We start from the raw sequence: 25,840 nt of genomic DNA, 5'->3' as shown, positions 1-25,840 counted from the left end.
CTAAGACTTGTAAATTTTACTATTAGGTGACAGGGTGTGGACTTATTCTTGTTGATTTTGAGGGGAGTTCTCTGCACCTCCTGGATTTTGATGTTTGTTCCCTTTGCCATATTAGGGAAATTCTGTACATTAATTCTCTCCAATGTACCTTCTGTTCCCCTCTCTCTTTCTTCTTCTGGGATCCCAATTATTCTAATGTTGTTTCGTCTTATGGTGTCACTCATCTCTCGAATTCTCCCCTCATGGTCCAGTAGCTGTTTGTCCCTCTTTTGCTCAGCTTCTTTATTCTCTGTCATTTGGTCTTCTATATCACTACTTCTTTCTTCTTCCTCATTTATCCTGGCAGTAAGAGCCTCCATTTTTGATTGCACCTCATTAATAGCTTTTTTTATTTCAACTTGATTAGGTTTTAGTTCTTTTATTTCTCAGGAAGGGCTTTTATCTCTCCAGAGAGGGTTTCTCTAATATCTTCCATGCCTTTTTCGAGCCCAGCTAGAACCTTGAGAATAGTCATTCTGAATTCTAGATCTGACATATTACCAATGTCCATATTGATTAGGTCTCTAGCCTTCGGTACTGCCTCTTGTTCTTTTTTTTTTTTTTTGTGGTGAGTTTTTCTGCCTTGTCATTTTGTCCAGATAAGAATATATGAAGGAGCAAATAAAATACTAAAAGGGTGGCAAAGACCCCAGGAAAATGCACTTTTTTAATAAATATTTTATTTATTTACTTGACAGAGATCACAAGCAGGCAGAGAGGCAGGCAGAGAGAGAGAGGGAGAAGCAGGCTCCCTCCTGAGCAGAAAGCCCGATGCGGGGCTCGATCCCAGGACCCCGAGATCATGACCTGAGCCGAAGGCAGAGGCTTAACCCACTGAGCCACCCAGGCACCCCAGAAAATGCACTTTAACCAAATCAGAAGAGACCCCAAATTTTGGGGGGGTAGAAAGGTGATAAAAAGAAGTTCAGAAAAAAAATTAAAAAAAGAAAACAAATAAAGAAAAAATATAAAAAAGAAAAAAAAATATATATATATATTAGACTGGTGACTGGAACAGGGTAACCCACTTAATTTTGGGAGTATTTTGGTCTCTTAGAAGAAACTACCTCCCAAAATTTTAAAGAATGAAAAACATATATAAGGGTAAACACAATGAAGGGATGGAATATGCCTATAAAGATGAAAAAAAAATTTTTTGTAATTTCTAAAAAAGGAGTTGATAAAGTAAGTTGGTTGGGAGAATAAAGAAAAAGAAAGTGGAAAGAATTTGCTTGGGCTGGAGACTAGAACAAGCCCGGAGCTAGATTTTGGGTATATTTTGATCTATTAGAAGAAGTTGTACCCCAAATTTTTTAGAAGAAAAAAACCCTATGTGTATACAAAAATAAAGTTAGATACAATGAAGGATAAAATATGACTATAATAATGAAGGTTCATAAAAGATTATTATTTTTTTATGAAAGATATTGTTAAGATAAACTAGTTAAAAAACGTTAAAAAGGAAAGGGTAAAAGTTTAAAAAAATTTAGCAGAAGGAAAAAAATTAAATTAAAAAAAATTAAATTAACTACAAGACTAAAGAATCATGGGGAGAAAGCCATGAGTTCCATGCTTTGCTTTCTCCTCCTCTGGAATTCCGCTCTTCTCCTCGGTAAGTGAACTTGGTCTTGGCTGGATTTCTTGTTGATCTTTTGGGGGAGGAACCTGTTGTAGTGATTCTCAAGTGTCTTTGCCCCAGGCAAAGTTGCACCGCCCTTACCAGGGGCTGGGCTGAGTAATCCGCTCTCGGGTTTGCTTTCAGGAGCTTTGTTCCCTGAACGCTTTCCGTAGAGTTCCGGAGGACGGGAATGAAAATGGTGGCCTCCCAGTCTCCGGCCCAGAGGAGCCGAGATCTCGGGGACCCACTCCTCAGTGTGCCCTCAGAGAAAAGCGCTCAATCACTCCCGTCTCCCTGGCCTTAGGCTGCACTCCGAGCTCACCCAGCCTGTGACCAGTTCAAGGTAACCCCGAGCTGAGAGCTCACTCCTCGGCTCTGTCTCTGTAGCTGGCTTCCCCGCTCTAATACCTGCAAGCTCTGCGACACTCAGACACCCCCGATCCTTCTGTGACTCTGCAGGACCTGGGGCCACACTGACCCCGCATGGGCTTCACCCCAGTTTAGCCTCTGGGGTGATGTCCCTCATTGGACCTGACTTTTAAAAGTCCTGATTTTGTGCTCCGTTATTCTGCCGCTTACCGGGAGCCGGCCCCTCCCCCCGCGGTCTATCTTCCGTCACTTTGGATTCACTTCTCCGCCAGTCCTACCTTTCAGAAAGTGGTCAATTTTCTGTTTCTAGAATTGCTGCTCTTCTCTTCAATCTCCTGTTGGATTTGTAGGTGTTTGCAATGGTTAGATAAGCTATCTAGCTGATCTCCTGCTACCTGATGTAGTCTCAGCCTGCTACTTCTCTGCCATCTTGACTCCTCCTTCAAGTACAGAGATGCTATTAACCTTAAAACAATTAACCTATAAATACTATACTTAAATACTATACTATACGATAAAACCTATAAATACTGACATTCTCACACCTACCAAATTCATCAGTTATAAAGATCAGCAAATATATAATATCGGTTTCACTCTTTTTTTTTTTTGGCTTTAGAATAACTATAGAATGATATTGGCCACAAGGTTATTGATACCTAATAAAGAAGATTGAAAATACAGAAAGTACAGAGCCTGAAATATACTAACCTCATCGTGTTTTTTCTATAAGAAAAAAAGATGGATGGCTAACACTAGCGTTTGATTATCATAAAAGTGTATATTTCAGTATCTTATGTGCAATATATGCTTGCCTATTGTAAAAAGGTGGCCTGTTGACCTACGAAGCTTAATCAATTTTGTACCCTGAAAGATGATTTTTTTCCTAGTGTAAGTGGAATAAATATTCTGAAATTCTTCCATTCATACAGGAAGGAGCCTTTTCCTAGGAGGCAGTGTGTCTTCTCCTCCTCCCTACATAAGCCTCTTTGTTTACTTTCCTTTCTTCTTACTCAGATACTGACATTTGCACTTGTCTTACCACTTCCCTTGCATCATTTTAACTGTTCCTCTTTTCGTCTTTCCTAATTATCAGATCTTCCTTTCCATATTTGGTGTACCAGCTTTGAAGTAAGGGCTTGAGGACAGTACCTGCCAGCACCCACAAGCTTCACAGAGGTCCACAGAGGTAGCAGAAGGGCCAGAGCTACAGTTGATCGAATTAATGTGGAGAGATGTGAAGGCTGGGCTTTCCCTTGGACATTGGGGTGCTGGGGAAGGAAGACTTTTTCAGGAAGCCTTAAGTCAAGACTGTGATCAGGAGGGGAACCACCCATGGTGTTGAGTGGCCCCACTGAGGGTATAGAGAATAAAAAAGAGCCATGAGTATTGCCTTCAGGAAGATATAGAGGTGGTAGAAACAAATCTCCTCTGACCACATTTCCAGGCTTTCAACATTGCTTTTCTGTTAATGGTACTGTGTTCTTGTTTCTTTTGCCATTCCATATAGACACCTACAAAACCAGGATACTGGCTGAAGAAGCTCAATGACCTCACTTTCTGGAGGCCAATATCCCACAATAACCATCAGATCATGGATGGTGGAAGGAAGGACTTGATGCAGACTTTTCAGCCCCTCTTTCAGGAATAACTTCTAGTATATGCCTAGCTATCATTTGCCTTAAAGCCTCAAAAGGATTAAAAATATGTCCAAAATTGAGCTTAAGAGCAAACTGTATGAACAGGCAATATTGTTTGTTAGACCTTTAACCTTTTATGGAATTTGTGACCATTCAAGGAGTGGGAAAACCCCAGAACCTTTTTTTGTGTGTGAGCTAATCATCCCTTCTGCCTCTTTGAAGCATGTGTGTTTTAGGGCAATTTTAAAATTCATGTGTTGGATTTGTGTTTCTGATTACGTATAATTTATCAAGAGCTTGGTCTTCATGAGCTATTTAATACTCAGGAAGTCATTTAAGTCATTTTAGAATCTTCCTAAAATCCAACAGGAAGTTGTGTTTACAAAGGACACACAAGCCTGAAACATTTGCACATTTCATTTGAATCAAAATGCAGAAGCCTTAAATATATTAAAATGGGAGAAAAATTCAGCATATCTCTTCAATAAGGAAGGGCTAATGCAATGTCATCCAAGATGCTTCCTGATAATCCCACCTGAACATGATGTATATGGAATCTTATATTACATATACATTATTCCTTGTCTATGGTCTCCTATTATAATTACTTGTGTGTGTATATGCCTTCTGTCTTTAATGGAAATGTCTGATATAAGAGGAAGGAAACTAGATTGTAACCTCAGTTGAACAATGTTAGAGTTCTGATTTTCACAGCTATGTGACCTTGAACAAAATACGGAACGTCACTGAGCCTTATCTACTCTATGTACATCATGAATTTTGAAAATATCAAAAATAATAATGAAACTAAAATACTCTGTGGACCTCTAAATGATAGATCCAGCTAATTGCCATCTTCTATTAAATCCACACAATTTATACCTACTTATACTTTTATTTATACTTACTGTTTCAACAAACATTTGTTAAGGTACACAACAGAAACATTGTGGGAAAAGAGGACAGAAACATGTGAAAGGAGGGGAGAAATTTTATTTTCAACAGACATTTCTTTTTCTGCCATTGTGGAATGCCATTTTCATAGCAATTTTCTGCTATTACATATCCTGTTGTGGCCATTTCTAAATAGAGGAGGGGGAAATCTACCAAGTCCTGGGACACTCATTTTCATAAATGTCTCCAGATTAGATGTTTTAACATGTTTTATGGTAAGTCATTTCAAACTATTGCATTTTCCAAAGAATATGCTATTTATTTTTTGCTTAAAGTACATATTACTTGTACTGTGTAATATAGTATATAATCATATAAGAGATATTAACAATATAATCTTGATTTTCTATTATATTTTGGTTCAAATTTTAGGTACCAACATCTTTTATAAATAAGTAAGTCATTTGCATTTTTCCTGCTTCTCACTAAAGAGGAAGTAAATGTGTTTACCACCACATGTTATCCCCCAAGAGGGTGCATTTTGTTCAGGAGGTCAAATTTTAAGTGGAGGAATAACAGGGTGTAGACACAGTGAAAACACTATCTCAGTAGCTAATGTTTTTCCCTCCAATGGGTGATGAAAATCAAATCCCCAAACTGCTCCTTCTGAGCTTTTTACTAATTAACTTGACATCTGTGGTGAAGTGGAACATAGACTAACCTTGTTCATTTCCAGTCCCACAATTAAACTGCTGGTAGTTTAGGTCAGAAGCTTATCTCTGGAAATTTGAGAGTAAAATAATTTCAAATTGACTGAAAGTATAAAGCAACCTCTTTAGTATTTTTACCAAAATATTCAGGAAAAGGAGGGGCTTTTAGGTAAAGTAAAAATGGCACTCTTAGCCCTCCATGATTCCCTATTCTATCTAGGGTGGTTTTTCCCTACCTATGGATGACAGAAACAAAGGATCCATGAGAACAGGATCATTCACTTGAAATAGTTACTGTTATAGAACACAGATGAGTGCAGTAATGGTGATCAGGATGTGATGGACACAGAGATGGGGGTGGGAAAACTAAGTGGGCAGAAAGATTTTTGGAAGATATAGGGAAGGAAAAGAAATGATTCTCTAGAAAATTTAAAGGAACAATATAGCAATAATGCTTATTGAAAAGGTAAAGTTATTAAATTTCTCTCATTCATGCTGTTACCAGAAAGTATCTGGTGACATAAGTAGGTCAGCAGCATGGAGTCCACACAGGCAAAACTATTACATGACCTGTGGCTTACCAGAAGGGAGGAAGTGAAAGATTATAATGGAAAAAACTGAGGCACACCACATTTATGTACGAATGAGAATACAGATGAAATAGAAGCATTGGTGGGCAAAAGGACATGATGTTGGGGTTGTCATTAAAATAATTCATCTAAATAAATTTTTTAGATGGAAGTTTGAAATAAGTTCCTTATACACACAACATGGATAAATCTTAAAAACATAGTGTTGAGTGAACAAATAGCACATACTACATGACCCCATTTATATGAAGTTCTTCTAAAAGTGGAAAAATTAATCTAAGGGGGAAAACATCAGAAAAGTGGTTGTCTCTTGGAGTCAGGGTGGAGGCATGAATTGACTAGAAAGGGGATGAGGGAATTTTCTAGGATGAAGGTTATGTTCTATGTCTTAGTAGGAGTTTGGATTACACAGGTGTATGCATATGTCAAAACTCTTTAAATGGTACATTTGAGATTTGTGAATTTCACTGTATATAAAATTTACCTCAAAATAGGGAACTATAAACAAATGCTAAACTCTATTACTAATATGCTAGTTGAAGCATTAGGGGGAAATACACTGATGTATACAGCTTAGTTAGAAATACATCAAACTGTAAGAGAGATTGGTGGACAGATAAGAGAAGGAATAGGTAGATGTAAAACAAGTATAAGAAAAAAATGTAGAATCTAGGTGGTAGACATATGAGGTTTCATTTTACCATTTTTCTACTTTTGTCCATATTTGAAAATTTTATAGTAAAGTGCTGGAAAAAGTGAGAAATGGGAGAAGTGAAATAAAGTTGACAAAAATGCCAATAACTATGCAGCAAGGGTACAGTTAATGGATTCATTATACCCTTCTCTGTACTACGTGTTTGAAATTTTCTCTATTAAACACTTTAAAAGATATTCATATGAAGAGATTATCCAAGTTGAGTATAGAATTGTAACTATGAATATGTATTTTTTCTCATATTCTATATATTTAGTAACAGTATTTAATTTTGCCATAAAATAAGGGGGAACTAAGTGGGCTCAGATAGGAATCCAGGGAAATTAGAAGAGAGGGTCCTAAACTAAGAATTCCAGCTCTGTCAAAAGATGATCATTTTTATAAATCACTTCTCTTCCTAAGTTCAATTTAATTCTGTATCCTGATCCTTGGCTAGTAAAAGGGAATCTACAGCTTCCTTGTCTAGGGAGTATAATGGTAGTTATTAAGAACGCAGACTCTTGAACCACATGAAAGAACAAAGTGAATAATGGATCCTGCAGCCAAAATATAGCCTTTCTACTGCTTACCCTCCTTTCTTTCCCCCAACTTGACTTTATCTCTCTTTCCCTGATGTTCAGATAACATGTAAACGTGGTACTGAATTGGTTGATTTCACAAATCCTAATTCTACTAACTAGCCCTAATACCTGCAGCATTCTTTGTGCTATAGATCTTCATTCTAATCCTCCCTTTGCTCAATATTGCCTTCTCAACTGATTTTTCAAGAAATGTCTTCACAAAATAAAGAATAGCATTATGCTTTCATTTCTTATATAGAACCAATACAAAAATGGGCATATAAAGAAGGTCTTTGTAGTTGTAAAATCTCTATGGAAGGTCAACTTATTATACTGTTTAGTTCCCAAGTTATGTGTTCAGTTTCTTTCAGAGTTCTGAGCTATGGTTGGTCTCTCTTGGTATTTTTGTGTGTCTCCTTTTGTTAGATAGCTGGTTAACCCTTATGTTTTTCTTTTTACCTTGGCTTCCATGAAGTTTGGGGCTATTTGATTTATTAAATAATAACCTACCTTGACTCTGTTTTCTATTTTAGTTATTCCACTCTTGTCTTTTTCATCTCTGTCCCAACTCTGGTTCCCCTGACTTAGTACTTCCCCTTTAATAATTATAGATTTGTTGGATTTATAGTATCTGGTTTTGTAAACTGCTCTAGGTTTGGAAGTAGGTAGAGAACACATAATTTCTATAAAACCTCCAATGCTGTTAATACATTATTTTACTCTAACTCAAATTTTATTGCAGTGATATACAAGCATATTGCAATAAAGGATGGATTTAGCTGATAGTTTGAGAAAACAAAGTCCTTTGTTATATTAGGAAGCTATCAGGAAACAATTAAGATGAGGAAAATCAGGATACCTCCAAGTAATTTTATTAAAACAAAAAACATCAAGACCAATTCCTACATGTCATATTGTCTATCTATCCTCTTGAATATATGTGTGTTCCCAATTTCTCATCACAGTGGTCAGACTGATCACTGATGTGGAAACAGATCTTACTTCTCTCAACTGGCTTTTTCAAACAGAGAATGAATCTAGGTCATCTCTCTTGGAGATAGTGCTGTATCTCTGTAGATTAGAGAGAAAAAGCCCAACCATATGACAAAAAAATTCAGCTATCAAAGTTAAACTAAGTATCTTTTAACTTCATCATAATTTCATAAGCGTATATTTCCCAAAAGAGAAGGAAATATTCCTTTACCACAGATCACCTGGGATGATTCATTCTTTCTAAACATATAATTATTAAAAGCTGTGATTTACCCACTGATTAAATATTCAGAAGCCCTCCTCCCCAGTTAAAACATATAAAGCACAAAAGAAAATGGCTGAATAATTGTATGATTTAGGGATAAAGAAAAGTTTTCTAACTAGAAAGTAACCGAAAAAATCAAATAGAAATTGTAATAGCTATGTCTACATAACAGTGTTAAGTCATCTGCTCATCAGAATTAGAAATAAAACAATAAACTGGGAATACTATATATAAGAAATGTGAGAGAAAAAGATTAAATCCTTAATTTACAAAGAGCTTGTAAGAATTAAAATGCTTTCAATAAATGAAAGAAGTTACATATTTTGAAATTCATCCAAAATGAAAATGAAAATTGGCAATAAATTTTTGAAAAACTAGTTAATGTTACTGGTAATAAAAATATGAACTAAAGTAGTATTTTTATGCCTTTCAAAATAGCCCAGATTTTTAAATATGTCTTTCAAAATAGCCCATATTTTTAAATAAGCATATACTTAATACTGGTGAAGGTACATTTTAGGAATCTCTCATTCACAGTAGCCAGGAATAGGGACTGATGCCACCTTTTTGGGAGAACAATTTGATATGTTACAAGAGCCTTAAAAATATTAATTCCCCTTCTCCTGATGATTCTACTTTTCTGAATATATCCTAATAAAATAATCAGAGGTTGGGTGGGAAGATGGCTGAAGTTTAGGGGATCCTCCTTTCATCTGTTCCCTTGAATTCAGCTAGATATATAATCAAATCATTTGAACATCTGTGAATTGAACCTGAGATCTAAGAAAAGAATTGCTGCAATTCTACAAATAGAATATTGACTACTTTTTGCAAGGAAGGAGGTGCAGAGAAGCAAATGTGGGAGGATATATCAGAAGATAAACCACAGGGGGAGGGAGCCTCTGGAAGCCAACTACTGGAAAGTGATATGCAGTGGAGTGCAAAATTGGAACTTTTAGAAGTCTACTCCTGTGAGGGACCTCCCTGCCTGAAAGGTGTTCAGTTAGTGAAGTAGGGCAGCATCCTTGGTAGGACAGTGTGGTCTCAGAATCCCTGGGGTCACAGAAAGAACAGGGATGCCTGAGCTGGCAGAGTTCCCAAGCATTGGAGTAGGAAACCCAGCTACAATTAGCAAGCCCTGGAGTGGCCTATCAGCTAGGTGTTGCCATAAACTGAGAACCTCAGCATGATCCAGCAACCATTCTCCAAGCAGGGGCCCCGTAAGTAGCAAAACTGCTGTGAGGCCCTGCTTCTTTCCCCAGGAGGCAATTATCATGGGGTTTCACTCATATGTGGAACATAAGGAGTAGTGTGGAGGACCACAGGGGAAGGGAGGGAAAACTGAATGGAAAGAAATCAGGGAGATAACCAAAATTCAGCTGAATGATCGTGGCCCCCACTCTTCAGTGTACCCTCAGAGAAATGGAGTCAGTCATTTTTGTGTGCACCAAACTCCCTAGGCTCCTATGGTGCACCCCCACACCAATCTTCCCAAGGGAGGGAGGGGGGTTCTCACCATGGCCCCATCTCTTGCTGGGCTCTTGCTCTGAGAGTGGTTGCCTCATCTGCACCCATCCACCTGGATTTCTGATTGTTGGGTGTTTTTTGATGACTGATTCAACTTAATTGTTGGTAATCAGTCCGTTCAAATTTTCTATTTCTATTTTTCTCTTTCTTTCTGCTTCAGTTTTGGTAGTTCATATGTTTGTATCTATTTCTTCTAGGTTGTTCAATTTTGTGGCATATAGTTTTTATCATATTCTCTTATTTCTGTGATATTAGTTGTTATTTGTGATTTTACTGATTTAAGTCCTTTCTCTCTTTTTCTTTATAAGCCTGGCTAGAGTTGTAACAATTTTATTGATTTTTTTTCCCCAAAGAATCTGGTCCTGGATTCATTGATCTGTCCATTGTTTTGTGTGTTTTTTTTAATTTTTAGTATCTATATCATTTATTTCTGCTCTAATCTTTATTATTTCATTCCTCCTGCTGGTTGTAGGTTTTGTTTGCTCTTCTTTTCTAGATCCTTTAGGTGTAAGGTTAGGATGTTTAATTGAGACTTTTCTTGCTTCTTGACGTAGACTTGTATTGCTATAAACGTCCCTCTTAGAACCAGTTTTGCTGCATCCCAAAGGTTTAAAACATTGTGTTTTTTTTTAGCCTTCACAAAAAATTTTAAGAATTTATGCTTTTTGGGTAATGCATATATTCAAAAACAAATACATATCCTATATCATATATCATGCAGTCGTCTTTTCTTTTTTTTCTTACTTTTAAAAAAAAATTATTTATTTATTTATTTATTTAAATAAACATATAATGTATTTTTGTCCCCAGGGGTACAGGTCTGTGAATCGCCAGGTTTACACACTTCACAGTCTTACTTTTTTTTATTAATTATTTTAACTAACATATAATGTATTGTTTGCACCAGGGGTACAGGTCTGTGAATAGTCAGGCTTACATCCTTCACAGCACTCCCATATCACATACCCTTCGAATGTCCATAACTCAACGACCCACTCCACACCCCCCTCCCCCAAGCAACCCTCAGTTTTTTTTCTGAGATTAAGAGTCTCTTATGGTTTGTCTCCTTCCTGATCCCATCTTTTTTCATTTTTTCCTTCCCTCCTCCCAAACCTCCCACTCTGCCTTTCAAATCCTCTTATCAGGGAGATCATATGATAATTGTCTTTCTCTGATGGACTTATTTTGCTCAGCATAATACCCTCTAGTTCCATCCATGTCATTGCAAATGGCAAGATTTCATTTCTTTTGATGGCTGCATAGTATTCTATTGTATATATATACCACATCTTCTTTATCCATTCATCTGTTAATGGACATCTAGGCTCTTTCCGTAGTTTGGCAATTGTGGACATTGCTGGTATAAACATTCAGGTGTACATGTCCCTTCAGATCCCTACATTTGTATCTTTAGGGTAAATACCCAGTAGTGTGATGGCTGGGTCATAGTGTAGCTCTATTTTCAACTTTTTGAGGAACCTCCATGCTGTTTTCCAGAGTGGCTGTGCCAGCTTGCATTCCCACCAACAGTGGAGGAGGGTTCCCCCCCCCCTTTGTCTGCATCCTCGCCAACATCTGTCGTTTCCTGACTTGTTCATTTTAGCCATTCTGACTGGTGTGAGGTGGTATCTCATTGTGGTTTTGATTTGTATTTCCCTGATGCCGAGTGATGTGGAGCACTTTTTCATGTGTCTGTTGGCCATCTGGATGTTTGTTCTTTGGGTATTGAGTTTGATAAGTTCTTTATAGATTTTAGATACTAGCCCTTTATCTGATATATCATTTGCAAATATCTTCTCCCATTCTGTCAGTTGTCTTTTGGTTTTGTTAACTGTTTCCTTTGCTGTGCAAAAGCTTTTATCTTGATGAAGTCCCAATAGTTCAGTTTTGCCCTTGATTCCCTTGCCTCTGGTGATGTTTCTCGGAAGAAATTGCTAGAGCTGAGATAGAAGAGGTTGCTGCCTGTGTTCTCCTCAAGGATTTTGATGGATTCCTGTCTCACATTGAGGTCTTTCATCCATTTTGAGTCTATTTTTGTGTGTGGTGTAAGGAAATGTTCCTGTTTCATTCTTCTGATTGTAGCTGTCCAATTTTCCCAGCACCACTTATTGAAGAGACTGTCTTTTTTCCATTGGACATTCTTTCCTGCTTTGTTGAAGGTGAATTGACCATAGAGTTGAGGGTCTATTTCTATTCTGTTCCATCGATATATATGTCTGTTTTTGTGCCAGTACCATACTGTCTTGATGATTACAGCTTTGTAATAGAGCTTGGAGTCAGGGATTCTGATGCTGCCAATGTTGATTTTCATTTTCAGTATTCCTTTGGTTATTCAGGGTCTTTTCTGGTTCTGTATAATTTTAGGATTATTTGTTCCATTTCTCTGGAAAAGGGTGATGGTATTTTGATAGCGATTGCCTTAAATGTGTAGATTGTTTTAGGTAGCATAGACATTTTCACAATATATATTCTTCTAGTTCATGAGCATGGAACGTTTTTCCATTTCTTTGTGTTTACCTCAATTTCTTTCATGAGTACCTTATAGTTTTCTGAGTACAGATTCTTTGCCTTTTTGGTTGGGTTTATTCGTAGGTATCTTATGGTTTGGGTGCATTTGTAAATGGGATTGACTCCTTAATTTCTCTTTCTTCTGTCTTGCTGTTGGTGTATAGAAATGCAACTAATTTCTGTGCATTGATTTTATATCCTGATATTTTACTGAATTCCTATATGAGTTCTAGCCATTTTGGAGTGGATTCTTTTAGGTTTTCCACATAAAGTGTCATATCATCTGCAAAGAGTGAGAATTTGACTTCTTCTTTGCTGATTTGGATGCTTTTTATTTCTTTTTGTTGTCTGATTACTAGGAGTGGGATGCCTAGTACTATGTTGAACAGCAGCAGTGAGAATGCACATCCCTATCATGTTCCTGACCTTAGGGGAAAAGCTCTGTTTTTCCCATTGAGAATTATATTAGCTGTGGGCTTTTCATAGATGGCTTTTATGATATTGAGGTATGTTCCCTTTATCCCTACACTGTGGAGAGTTTTAATTAGGAAAGATGCTATATTTTGTCAAATGCATTTTTCTGCATCATTTGAGAGGATGATATGATTCTTGTCCTTTCTTTTATTAATTTGATGTAACATATTGATTGACTTGTGAATGTTGAACCACCCTTGCAGCCCAGTTATAAATCCCACTTGGTATGGTGAATCATCCTTTTAATATACGTTGGATCCTATTGGATAGTATCTTGGTGCAAATATTGGGATCCATGTTCATCAGGGATATTGGTCTATAATTCTCCTTTTTGTTGGGGTCTTTCATTTTGGGATCAAGGTAGTGCTGGCCTTATAGAATGAATTTGGAAGTTTTCCTTCTATTTCTATTTTTGAAACAGCTGCAGAAGAATAGGTATTAGTTGTTATTTAAATGTTTGGTAGAATGCCCCTGGGAATCCATTTGTCCCTGGACTCTTATTTGTTGGAAGATTTCTCATTACTGCTTCAGTTGCCTTGCTAGTGATGGGTCTGTTCAGCTTTTCTATTTCTTCCTGTTTCAGGTTTGGTAGTTTATAAGTTTCTAGGAATGCATCCATTTCTTCTAGATCCCGCAATTGGTTGGCATATAGTTGCTCATAATACGTTCTCTTTTTTCGTTTTTTTTTCCCCCCAGGGGGAGTTTGTTTGTTTGTTTCCTCTGAAATTCTTTATTTTTTTATTTTTTAGTTATTTGTTATTATTTTTTATTATGTTATGTTATCACATATGTTATCATTATACGGACTCCAGGAAACAAACTGAGGGTTTTAGAAGGGAGGAGGTTGGGGGGATGGGTGAGCCTGGTGATGGGTATTAAGAAGGACATGGATTGCATGGAGCACTGAGTGTTATATGCAAACAATGAATCAGGGAACACTACATCAAAAATTAATGAGGTAGTGTATGGTGACTATCATATGTTCTTAAAATTGTTTCTGTTTCCTTGGTGTTGGTTGTGATCACTCCTCTTTCATTCATGATTTTATTAATTTGGGTCCTTTCTTTTTTCTTTTTGATAAGTTTGGGTAGGGGTTTATCGATCATATTAATAATTCTTTTAGGGAACCAGCTCCTAGTTTTGTTGCTCTGTTGTACTGTCCTTTTGGTTTCTGTTTCACTGATTTCTGCTCTAATCTTTATTATTTTTTGTCTCTAGCTTGGTATAGGCTTTGTTGTTCTTTCTCTAGCTCCTTTAGGTGTAAGGTTAGCTTGAACATTTGGGATTCTTCTAATTTCTTGAGGGAGGCTTCTATGGCTATTTACTTCCCTCCTAGGACTGCTTTTGCTGCATCCCAAAGGTTTTGAACAGTTGTGTTTTCATTTTCATTTGTTTCTCTGAAATTTAAAAATTCCCCTTTAATTTCCTTCTTGACCCATTCATTCTTTAGTAGGATGCTCTTTAACCTCCAAGTGTTTGAGTTCCTTCCAAATTTTCTGTTGTTATTGAGTTCAAGTTTCAAAGCACTGTTGTCTGTTAATATGCTGGGAATAATCCCAGTCTTTTGGTACTGGCAGAGATCTGATTTGTGACCAAGTATGTGATCTATTCTGGAGAATGTTCCATGCGCATTCAAGAATAATGTGCATTCTGTTATTTTAGGATGGAATGCTTTATATACATCTGTGAGGTCCATCTGGTCCAATGTGTCATTCAAAGCTCTTGTTTCATTGTTGATCTTCTGCTTAGATGATCTGCCCATTGCTGTGAGTGGAGTGTTGAAGTCTCCTACTTTTAATCTATTATTACCAATATGTTTCTTTATTTTGGTTATTAGTTGGTTTAATTGGCTGCTCCCATATTGGGGACATAGATTGCAATTGTTAGATCTTCTGTTGGATAGACTCTCTAAGTATGGTATAGTTTTCCTCTACAACTCTTACTAGAGTTTTTGGCTTAAAATATAATTTGTCTGATATTAAGATTGATATTCCAGCTTTCTTTTGAGGTTTGTTGGCATAGTATATTGTTCTCCATCCCCTCACTTTCACCGATTTTATTTTTTTTATTTTTTTATTTGTTTTAAAGATTTTATTTATTTATTTGACACAGAGAGAGATCACAAGTAGGCAGAGAGGCAAGCAGAGATAGAGGGGGAAGCACTCTCCCCGCTGAGCAGAGAGCCCAATGCAGGGCTCGATCCCAGGACCCTGGGATCATGACCTGAGCTGAAGGCAGAGGCTTTAACCCACTGAGTCACCCAGGCGCCCCATCCATCCCCTCACTTTCAATCTGGTGCTGTCTTTAGTTCAAAATGAGTCTCTTAGGATACGGATGGATCCTGCTTTTTTATTCAATCTGAAACCCTGTGTCTTTTCATGAGAGCATTCAGCCCACTCATTGAGAGTAACTATTGAAAGATATTAATTTAATGCCATTGTATTGCCTGTCAAGTCCCTTTTTCTGTAGATTGTCTCTGTTAATTTCTGGTCTATATTACTCTTGGGCTTTTTTTACTTAAAGGATCCCCTTTAATATTCTTGCAGATGTGGCTTTGTGGTCACATATTCTTTTAGTTTCTTTTAGTTTAGTTTCTGACAGAAACTAAAGAGAATAAAAATTCTCCTTATCTCTCCATCCATTCTGAATGACAGCTTTGCTGGATAAAGTATTCTTGACTTCTTGTTCTTCTCATTTAGTGTCCTGAATATGTCTTGCTTACCCTTTCTGGCTTGCCAGGTCTCTGTGGATAGGTCTGATGTTATTCTGATGGATAGGTCTGATGTTATTCTGATGTTCCTTCCTCCATATGTAAGGAACCCTCTCTCCCTAGCTATTCTTATGATAAGAATAGCAAGCTTGCAAGCTTCACTATTGTATGTTGGGATATTTATCTATTTTTATTGATCTTGGGAGGGGTCTTCTCTCCCTCTTGGACATGAATGCTTGTTTCCTCCCCCAGATTATGGAAATTCTCAGCTATGATTTGCTCAAATATATCTTCTAGTCCTCTCTCTCTCCACCCCCCTTGGAGATCTCAATAATTCTGACTTTGGAATATATCATGGCATCATTAACCTCGCTATTTTCATGGGCTACTAGCTGCCTGTTTTCCTCAACTTCCTTCTTTTCCATCAGCTTACCATCTAGATCACTGATTCTTCTGCCTCATTTATCCTGGGTGTTAGAGTATCCAGTTTAGACTGCATCTCATAGCATTTTTCAGTTTGGCCTGATTAGATCTCATTTCTGCCCTTAGAGATTCTATATTGTCACTGATATTTTTTCCAAGCCCAGATATTGACCTTATGATTGTTATCCTGAAGGCTATCTCTGACATCTTGTTTATACCATATCTGTTAGTTCTGGTCCAGAGGGCATGTGTCTCAGGTTCTTTCGTTTGCTGAGAGTTCCTCCTAGTCATTCTGCTGAGGGATGGTTGAGCAAATGAACAGAGTCCAAAATATCATCCACTACCCAAGCAAAATGCACCCTAGAAAAAAATCTGAACTGGTCAGAAGCTACCACAGATATGCAAACAAATCCAAGATGATCCAAAACAATTTTTTTAAAAAGGGGGAGGAAGAAAATATAATCTCTCAGGGAGGACAAAGCAGGGTGATCTGCCTGTTCCTGACTGATTTTTGATCTGTGTGTTAGAAGACACTATATCTCCAAACTGCAAAGAAATCAGAATTTATATAGATGTGTATCAAGATAAAATTGAACAGAGTGAAAAATAGTATAGTATGGGGCATAAATCTATAAAACATAGGTGTGAAAAAAATAAAAGTTAAAAAGCAACTTAAAAACACAAGTTGGGAAATAAGAATCTACTTGAAATGGGAGCAGGGAGAAAGAAAAGAAGGAAGGAAGGAAGGAAGGAAGGAAGGAAGGAAGGAAGGAAGGAAGAAAAGAGTGAAAAGAAAAGAAAAAAGAAATGTAAAATTTTAGCCTGAAGTATAGACGAGTCATGAGGGAACACCTGGAGGGGTCCCTATATTATTTTCCCCTGATGCTGGAGTTTTACAGTCCTGTGGGAAATAAGCTTATCATTCATCTGTTCTTCTTGTCTGTCTTCCTGGGGAGGGGGCTGCTGCTAGGCTTCTCAGGTGTCTTTGCCTGGGTGGAGTTTCCCCACCCCTTGTCAGGTGGGTGGGCTTAAAGTGACCTGGTTGTCTGTGTGGCTTTTGTTCCCTGGCGGCTTTCCACTTCTCTTTAGGGGGTCAGAGCAAATACGGCCATGCTGGATTCTCTGGCCCAGAGCTGCAAGGTCATGGTGCCCTTTCTTCAATAAACCTTCCAGTTCAAACCATCTCCACTTCTGTGTGTACAAAACTCCACAGACTTGCGTTATTCATGCCCAGTGTAACTCTCCCAGGGGCATTCCAGGGACCCGGGAGTATCTCTGTGCTTTGTAATTTTACGTTTGTGAGAGGCCACGGGCTCATGTGTTCACCCTCTTCCGGGGCTTCCAGTTTATGGCTGGGTGCTGCTCCAGTGTCATTTTGTGGACCACATTGTCCTGAGAGCTGTTGCCCTGTTGTGGGCACAAGCCATTTTATATCTCCCCTGGGATGTTAAATAGCCTGTACCTTCTAGTCCTTTTCAGGGTGGTCAGGCAGAGTGGTCTTCCTACTGGCCCAGCTTGCAGTTTATGGTGACCAGAGCTAAGAGTCCCTTCTGGGCTTGCTAACCATAACCAGTCTCCCTGCTACTGCTTGGGCACTCTATCAGTTCAGGCTCCCCCGTTCTTTCTGAGTCTCCTGAAATCCTGAGACCACAACAATTCACTTAGTATTGTGCTCTATTCATCCCCTGTACCCTTTTCAGAAAGGGATGTCTCTCATTGGAGCAGATTTCTAAGGGTCCCAACTTTTTCTCCAGTGTTATATCACTTTCTGGTGATATAACATAACACCAGCTTATGGAGGCTTCCTCCCACCTCTGTTTATCTTCTGATATTTTCCCCGAAGAGTCAAGTTCCACACCTCCTATCTTGCAAAAAGTTGTCATTTTTCTGCTTGTAGAGATCCAGATAAATCTTACATCTCAGGTTGAATTCATGTGTGTTCAGAATGGTTTGATAGATATCCAGCTAAATTCAAGGGACCAGATGAAACAAGGTCCCCTACTCTGCCACCATCTTGCCCCCCTTCCTCCATGTACTTTTTTACTTTTTTTTATTTCCTGGTTGACCCATTCATTGTTTAATACCATGTTATTTAACCTCCATGTATTTGTGCTCTTTCCAGATGTTTTCTTGTGGTTGACTTCTAGTGTCATGACATTGTGGTCAGAAAAGATGCATGGTATGAATTTGATCTTTAATTTTTGAGGCTTGTGTTATGGGCTAATGTATGCTCTATTCTGGAGAATGTTTGTTCCATGCATACTTGAAAAGAATGTGTATTTGGCTGTTTTAGGATGAAATGTTCTGATTATATCTATTAAGTTCATCTCATCCAGTGTGTCATTCAAAGTCATTGTTTCCTTGTTGATTTTCTGTATAAATGATTTGCCCACTGATGTAAGTAGGATGTCAAAATCCTCTATTATTATTATACTATTATCAATAAAGTCCTTTATGTTTGTTATTAACTGTTTTATGTATTTGGGTGTTCCCATGTGTATATATGCTTAAAATTATTATATCTTCTTGCTGATTTGTTCCCTTTATTATTATATAGTGCCCTTTCTTGTCTCTTGTTACAGTCTTTGTTTTAAAATCTATTTTGTCTGATATAAGTATTGCTACTATGGCTTTCTTTTGATATCTATTTGTGTGATAGGTGTTTTTCCATGCCCTCACTTGCAATCTGTAGGTGTCTTTATGTCTAAAATGAGTCTCCTATAGACAGCATATATATGGGTCTTGTTCTTTTAATATGTTCTGTCATCCTATGTCTTTTGATTGGAGTATTTGGTCCATTTAAAGGCAAGTAATTATTGATAGATATGAATTTATAGCCAGTTTATTACTCATTTTGCAGTTGTTCCTGAAGATTTCTTCTGATCCTTTCTTGTCTTTCTTTCATGTTCTGCTGATTTTCTTTAGTGATATGTCTGGATTTCTTTCTCTATTCTTTGCATATTTATCAGTGGTTTTTGATTTGTGGTTAACCGTAGGTTTGTATATAACCTCTTGTACATGTATATCTATATTGAGTTGATGGCTATTTAAGTTTAAACCTATTTTTTCTCCTCTCTTCCCCCATCATTATATCTTTATTGTTTTTGTGTGAGTTCCTTGACTAATTTTTTTTCAGAAATATTCATTTTTATTGCTTCTGTGTTTCTTCACTACTATCACTTTTGGTCTTTCCTTACACTCAAAGAGTTTCCTTTAATATTTCTTTCAGAGCTAGTTTAGTGGTCCTTAGTTTTTGTTTGTCTGAGAAACTCTATCTCTCCTATACTGAATGATAGTCTTGCTGGATAGAGTCTTCTTGGCTGCAGATTTTTCCCATTCAGCATTCCAAATTAATCATGCCACTCTCTCTTGGCTTGCCAAGTTTCTGTTGAAAAAAATCTCCTGCTAGTCTTATAGGGTTTTCCTTGTAGTTATTGACTTCTTTTGCTGCTTTTAATTTTTTTCTTTATCACTCTATTTTCCTAATTTAATTACAATATGTTTTGGTATGGGTCTGCTTTTTTTTTTTTTTTAATGAGAGTTTTATGGGGCCTCTGGGATCTGGATATCTGTTTCCTTACCCAGATTGGGCAAGTTTTCAAGTATTATGTCTTCGAATAAATTTTAGTCCCCTTTTCTTTTTCTTCTTCTGGGACACCTATAATACGAATGTTATTATCTCTGATGAAGTCACTGAGTTTCCTAAGCCTATTCTCATTTTGCCTAATTCTTTTTTCTCTCTTGTGTTCAGCTTGATTACTTTCCCATTACTCTCTCTTCTGGGTCACTAATTCATTCGTCTGCTTCTTCCATCTTGCTATTCATTCCATCAAGCATATTTCTCATTTTGTTTTTTGAGCCCTTTATCTCTGCTATATTATTCCATATCTCTCTGTTAAGGGTCTCACTCATATCTTCCACTCTTTTATCTAGTCCAGTGATTATCCTTATATCATGCTTTAAATTCTCTATCAGGAATGTTACTGATATCTCTGGCTGTGGCCTTGTCCTGTTCTTCCATTTGGGATAAATTTCTTTGTCTCCTCACTTTGTCTGCTCTTCTTTCTTTGTTTCTCTGTGTTAAGAAAGTCAGCTCTGTCTTTTGCTTTTGAAAGTCCTGACTTTATGAAGAGGGGAGATTCTGCAGTGCCTTATAGTTCAATGTTCCCTGTTTACCAGAAACTGGCACTCCAGGAGAGTCTCCTTTATCTGTTGTTTATGTCCTGCTGTTGCGTCTTAGTCACATTTCCTTTCAGTGCATTCATCTATCTGCACTTACCCTCTGCCTATTGTAGGCTGTTCTTGCTCTTGGTAGTGTTAATGGGCCCCAGGCTGGCCAGCACTGAGGTGGTGTGCCTGCTGGGGAAATAGGGAGTGGGGCAACAGTGTTAGCAAAATTGCACTAGACCACTAGTCTTTTGCCAGATCTCCAAAGCCACAGCAGCGGCGGGCTGTGTACCAAGGTGGCTGGGGGCATGAGCCTGGGCATGGCCTGGGGTGATGGCAGGGTGCAGCTGGGCCAAGCATCCATTGGTGGCTGGGTGCACTGTGTGGCAGCAACTATGAGCCCAATGGGGAGCCCCCCATACAGCTGTGCCTGAGTGTTGTGTGGCAGCCAGGCCCTGAGGGGCAGCTGGATGCAGCATGCAGTAGTATTGTGCACTGGCAACTGAGTAGGGTATGCATATGGCTTTATCAAAATTTGCCCTGAGGGGTACCTGGGTGGCTTAGTCAGTTAAGTGTATGCCTTTGGCTCAGGTCATGATCCTTCTCCTGCTCCCCCTGCTTGTGTTCTCTCTCTCTCTCTCTCTCTCTCTCTCTCTCTCTCTCTCTTTCTCTGTGCCAAATAAATAAATAAAATCTTTTAAAAAGATTTTTTTTAATTTGCCCTGAGCCCACGGCTGAGGCTAGCAGGCCAGGATTGGGTGAGTCCTCAGGAGAACTCATGGCATGGCACACTGTTAGCAGGTTAGGTAACAAGTATCTGTGCGGTGCTGCTTCCTGCAGTTGGCTCTGTGTTTATGCTTGGAGCGGGGGCAGGGAAGGAAAGCGGTGCCTGCCAGCTCCCTCCTATTTGGAGAAATACCCCAACATGCTCTGAAATCAGTGTGAACAAATCTGTGTCCCATTTGACCCCAACATTGTGTAAGCTACTGTTTTTATGTTGCTTTTCCATGCCAGCTGCTGTCTCTTTAAGGAAGGTGACCCAGGTATCACCCCAGACTGACCCAGTGCTGAGTCAGCTAACTTGTAAAGCTCTAAGCTTCAAGGCCCACTGGCTTCAAAAATTAACAGAATTCAACCTCTCTGGCTTTTAAAGCCAAACTTTATGGGTATTAGCCTTCTCTCTGTGATCTCTTATGGGAGGGCCCATTTTTTCTGCCTTCTCTGCATACAGCTCCCTCCCTCCTGTGGGCAATCTCTGTCTGCCTTTCAGACCTTACTAATCTTTCAGATGCAGCTTCTTTCTATTTAGTTGTGGAGTTTATTCTTCCAGTCTTCAGACTGTTCACTGGTTTATTAACATGGATGTGAATGATATCTAGTTGTCAACGTGGGACGGGGTAAGCTCAGGGTCCCATACTCCACCATCTTCCCAAGCTTGTGTATATCCCTGAGTTTTTGTATTTTGGGGGTAAATGCCCAGTAGTGCGATTACTGGATCATAGAGTAGTTTTATTTTTTAACTGCTTGAGGAACCTCCATACTGTTTTCCATGGTGGCTGCACCACTTTGCATTCCCACCAACAGTAACCCAGGGTTCCCTTTTCTCCACATCATTGCCAACACTTGTTGTTTCTTGTGTTTTGGATTTTAACCATTCTGACAGGTGTGAGGTGATGTCTCATTGTAGTTTTGATTTGCATTTCCCTGATGTTGAGTTGTATCAGTTCTTTATACATTTTGGATACACCCTTTATTGGATATGTCATTTGTAACTATCTTCTCCCATTAAATAGGTTGACTTTTAGTTTTGTTGATTGTTTCCTTCACTGTGCAGAAGCTTTTTATTTTGATATAGTTCCAGCAGTTTATTTTTGCTTTTATTTCCCTTTGCTTCAGGAGACACATCTAGAAAAATGTTACTACAGCCAATGTCAAAGATGTTAGTGTCTGTGCTCTCTCATAGGATTTTTATGGTTTCATGTCTCACATTTAGGTCTTTGATCCATTTTTTTCTTTGATCTATTTTGAGTTTATAGATATGTATGGAGTAAAATAGTTGATTCAATTTCATTCTTTTGAATGTAGCTGACCAGTTTTCCCAGCACCTTTTGTTGAAGAGACTGTCTTTTTCCCATTGATATTATTTCCTGCTTTGTCAAAGATTAATTGGCCATATAATTGTGGATTTATTTCTGTGTTTTCTATTCTGTTCCACTGCTTTATGTGTCTCTTTTTGTGCCAGTACCATACTGTTTTGATTACTACGCTTTGTAATATAACTTGGAGTCTGGAATTGTGATATCCCCAGCTTTGCTTTTCTTTTTCTTTCACCACTTTAGTTAGGTTTATTCCTAGATATTTTATTATTTTTGGTGCAATTTAAGTAAGAAAAGGGGATTTTTTTAATTTCTCTTTCTGATGCTTCATTATTAGTGTAAGAGTACCCCACTTCTTGGTACCAACTTTTTGTCTTAGTCCATTCAGGCTGCAATAGGAAAATATCACAAACTGGGTATGTTATAAACAACAGAAATTTATTTTTCACACTTCTGGATACTGGGAAGTACAAGATCAAGCTGTTAGCATGGTCCGGTTCTCTTAAGGGCCCTCCTGTCCTTTATAGCTGAGGTCTCCTCACATGATAGAAAAGCTAATTTGATCAGTCTTAATCAAACCTATGGCTAATATTCTAATTCCTGAACAATAGCATTATAAAATGAGAAAACCCTCCTTAAAACAAAAATGTTAGAAATCTGGTGTTAAAAGACACCTAGGGCATGGACAGTAGAGCTGGCAAACCAGAGATCAGTTAAGACACTGCACCTTTTTGTCCCCATGCGTCATTGTGTCCTATATGATAATTACAGCCATGGACTTAGAGTTCTAGGCAAGTAAACTGCATACAAGTCTGAGAATTAAATATTAAAAATTAAATACTTTTAATAATGAATAAGGACAATTTCCTATTCCATACATTATGTTATTTTAATCATTCTAATACATAAATTAATATTACCATATATAGCCACTTAAAATTTCCTTTAGAAAAAACTGAAATGAAAATGAAGAGAATATAGGTATAGGTAAAGACAAACATAGAATATAGGTAAAGACAAACATTTTGAAATGAGGCAACATTGCTGAATCTAGGACCTTTTATGACTTATAAGAAATAAAACTGAATTTCTTTTAAATTGGAAAATATCACTCCAAATCAGATATTTATTACATACTACATATATGAACCTTCTTGCCTACTAGCTAGGCTATTTAAATTTGATCTTTTCAGATTTAACATAAATAAAACACTTGAGCTAGAACATTATTTTATTATTGAGAAAATGTGGGTAGGTTAGTCACGTTGGCAAAATAATTTATCTTGAGAGACACAAAAGGTCATCCATTCTGGCATTTTATGGCAATAAGTGAATAATGTAATTATTACAACTTCAGAAATTATCTCATTTTCTCTATTGGTTAAAGGTTCATTCACACTTTCCCTGGGACACAAAAAATTAGGTAATTTCTCTTCATTCTGACCTTTTTAAAACATGTAACATCTATCGCACCATTTTCATTCATCATCATATTCATCACTATTGAACACATCAGCATCATCAGGAAGTATTTTGTAGATCAGAAAGCGGAGTTTCTACATTCTAGAAACTTCTAACTTTTTCAGTGAATATTATTACATGGATCAAAATATCTAAGTAGTAAATGACAAATGCATAAAAGATAATCTTACAAACATTCATACCCAGTTCAATGAAAGAATAAGTGCATCAGCAAAGAGGCAGGAAGATGTAAAAGATGATGTTATGTTTAGGAGCAGGTGAATGCTTGGATGGATGGAGATCAAGGATGAGGCAGAAGATGAGGCTGGGAACTAAAGTAGGAACAAAGCATAAAGATTCTTAAACCATACTAAAAAGTTTGGATTTTATCTGGCAGTGTTTGGAGAATCTACTGGATTAGGTTAACCTGTAAAGTAACACAAACAGATTTGCCCTTTAAAAAGATTATTCCAATTCTGGAAGTATTGTATTAGATGGGTTGGAGTTAAGAATGAATGGAAGCAGGAAAGCCAACTGGAAGGTGGTAGCAATAGGTCACATGAGAAGGTGGATTTGAAGAAAAGAGTGGTTTGGATATATACCATAGAATTAAAAATGATGGGTCATGGTGAGGCCAGCTATTTGGAATAGACACCATATATGATTCAGTGCATCCAGTCAGTGTGTTTATTTCATGTCATTAACAGTTCTGCTTCTTCCCCTTCATTCCTCACTCCAAACAGGTGCACCTGTTTTGTTCTCCATCTACAGTTCTCGTTTCCTCTAATCCTATCACAGCCCTGGTTGCATATTGGTTGCACATTTGGTCATCTGGAGAGCTTTTAGAAAAAGAGTATTACATGAAGTTCTGATGTAAGTGATCTGGGTTATGACCTTGGCATTGGAATTTAAAAAAATTATCTAGTAATTCAAAGTGCAGCCAAAGCTGCCAAACACTGATAGAAGTTATTGGTTGTGGTAGAAGCTAAAGACTTACAGTGCCTCTGCCATTGGTTTCTTAGGGTTCTTCCTGCTTACTCATCACTTGCCATAGGTTTGACCATCTCTTCTTTCTTTCATTTACTGATCTCGTTTTAGCTTTTCACTCACTTTGACTTTTCTTTCAATTTCTGCTCTAGCCTTCTGATAAGTCAGTCTTAGCTGGAAGAACTAAAAAAAAAATTCCGACTAATTGAGCCAACAAAGGAATTTACTTAAGGGATATTGCACTTTTCCATGAGAACCAAGTTTGGAGTCAAGATTAATGACAAAAAATTAAATTTCAGAACTGGCCTTGTGAAGATACAGTTATTATTGTCACTAGACTCAGGCACGATGGATTATATAGCCAAAACCACCAATGCTAGACACTACACTACTGTTTAGAACTATGGCCACAGCTGCCCCTAGAAAGATGTAGCTTTGCCTGCACATGTATGAATTCCTTATTAGCCTTGCTTCTTTGTCCATTAGTTTCAGAGTCTGGAGAGGGTACAAATGATTGGAAAGCATGTGGCCACACCCTAGCAGTCAAGAGGATAGGAAAGTTAGTGTTTGGCATTTTTAGTTTCTAGAGTGGTAGGAAAATTCAGTAGTGTCCTCATATGTAGGAATTTCCCACAAATTGGAAAGAATTTCAAGTCCTTTTTGAAGAACTAAAAAGTGAAATTTTTTCCACTCTTCGCCCTTATTGCCTGGGTATTCCTGCCTGCCTGATTTCTACAAAACTATTTTCTCAAAACCTAGTAGTATGAATAGGCATTTAGTACCTCTCACATGTGCCTACCACCTTCTTTTGTGTCACTACAAAACCCTACATAGGCTGTAATTAAAATCTTCTATAACTCTTCATTGAACTTACATCTGTTGGGGAGGAGCCTTTCTTCTAGGCTGCATATTCTCAGCTCTGGTATAATACTTTTATTTTTTAATTTTATTTTTATAAACATATAATATATTTTTATCCCCAGGGGTACAGGTCTGTGAATCGCCAGGTTTACACACTTCACAGCACTCACCATAGCACATACCCTCCCCAATGTCCATAATCCCACCCCCCCAACCCCCCTCCCCCCATCAAC

Source organism: Enhydra lutris, unplaced genomic scaffold (assembly GCF_002288905.1).
Source record: "Enhydra lutris kenyoni isolate GAN:26980312 unplaced genomic scaffold, ASM228890v2 scaffoldscaffold23, whole genome shotgun sequence".
NCBI lineage: Eukaryota > Metazoa > Chordata > Mammalia > Carnivora > Mustelidae > Enhydra > Enhydra lutris.
This window is presented reverse-complemented; position numbering follows the sequence as displayed.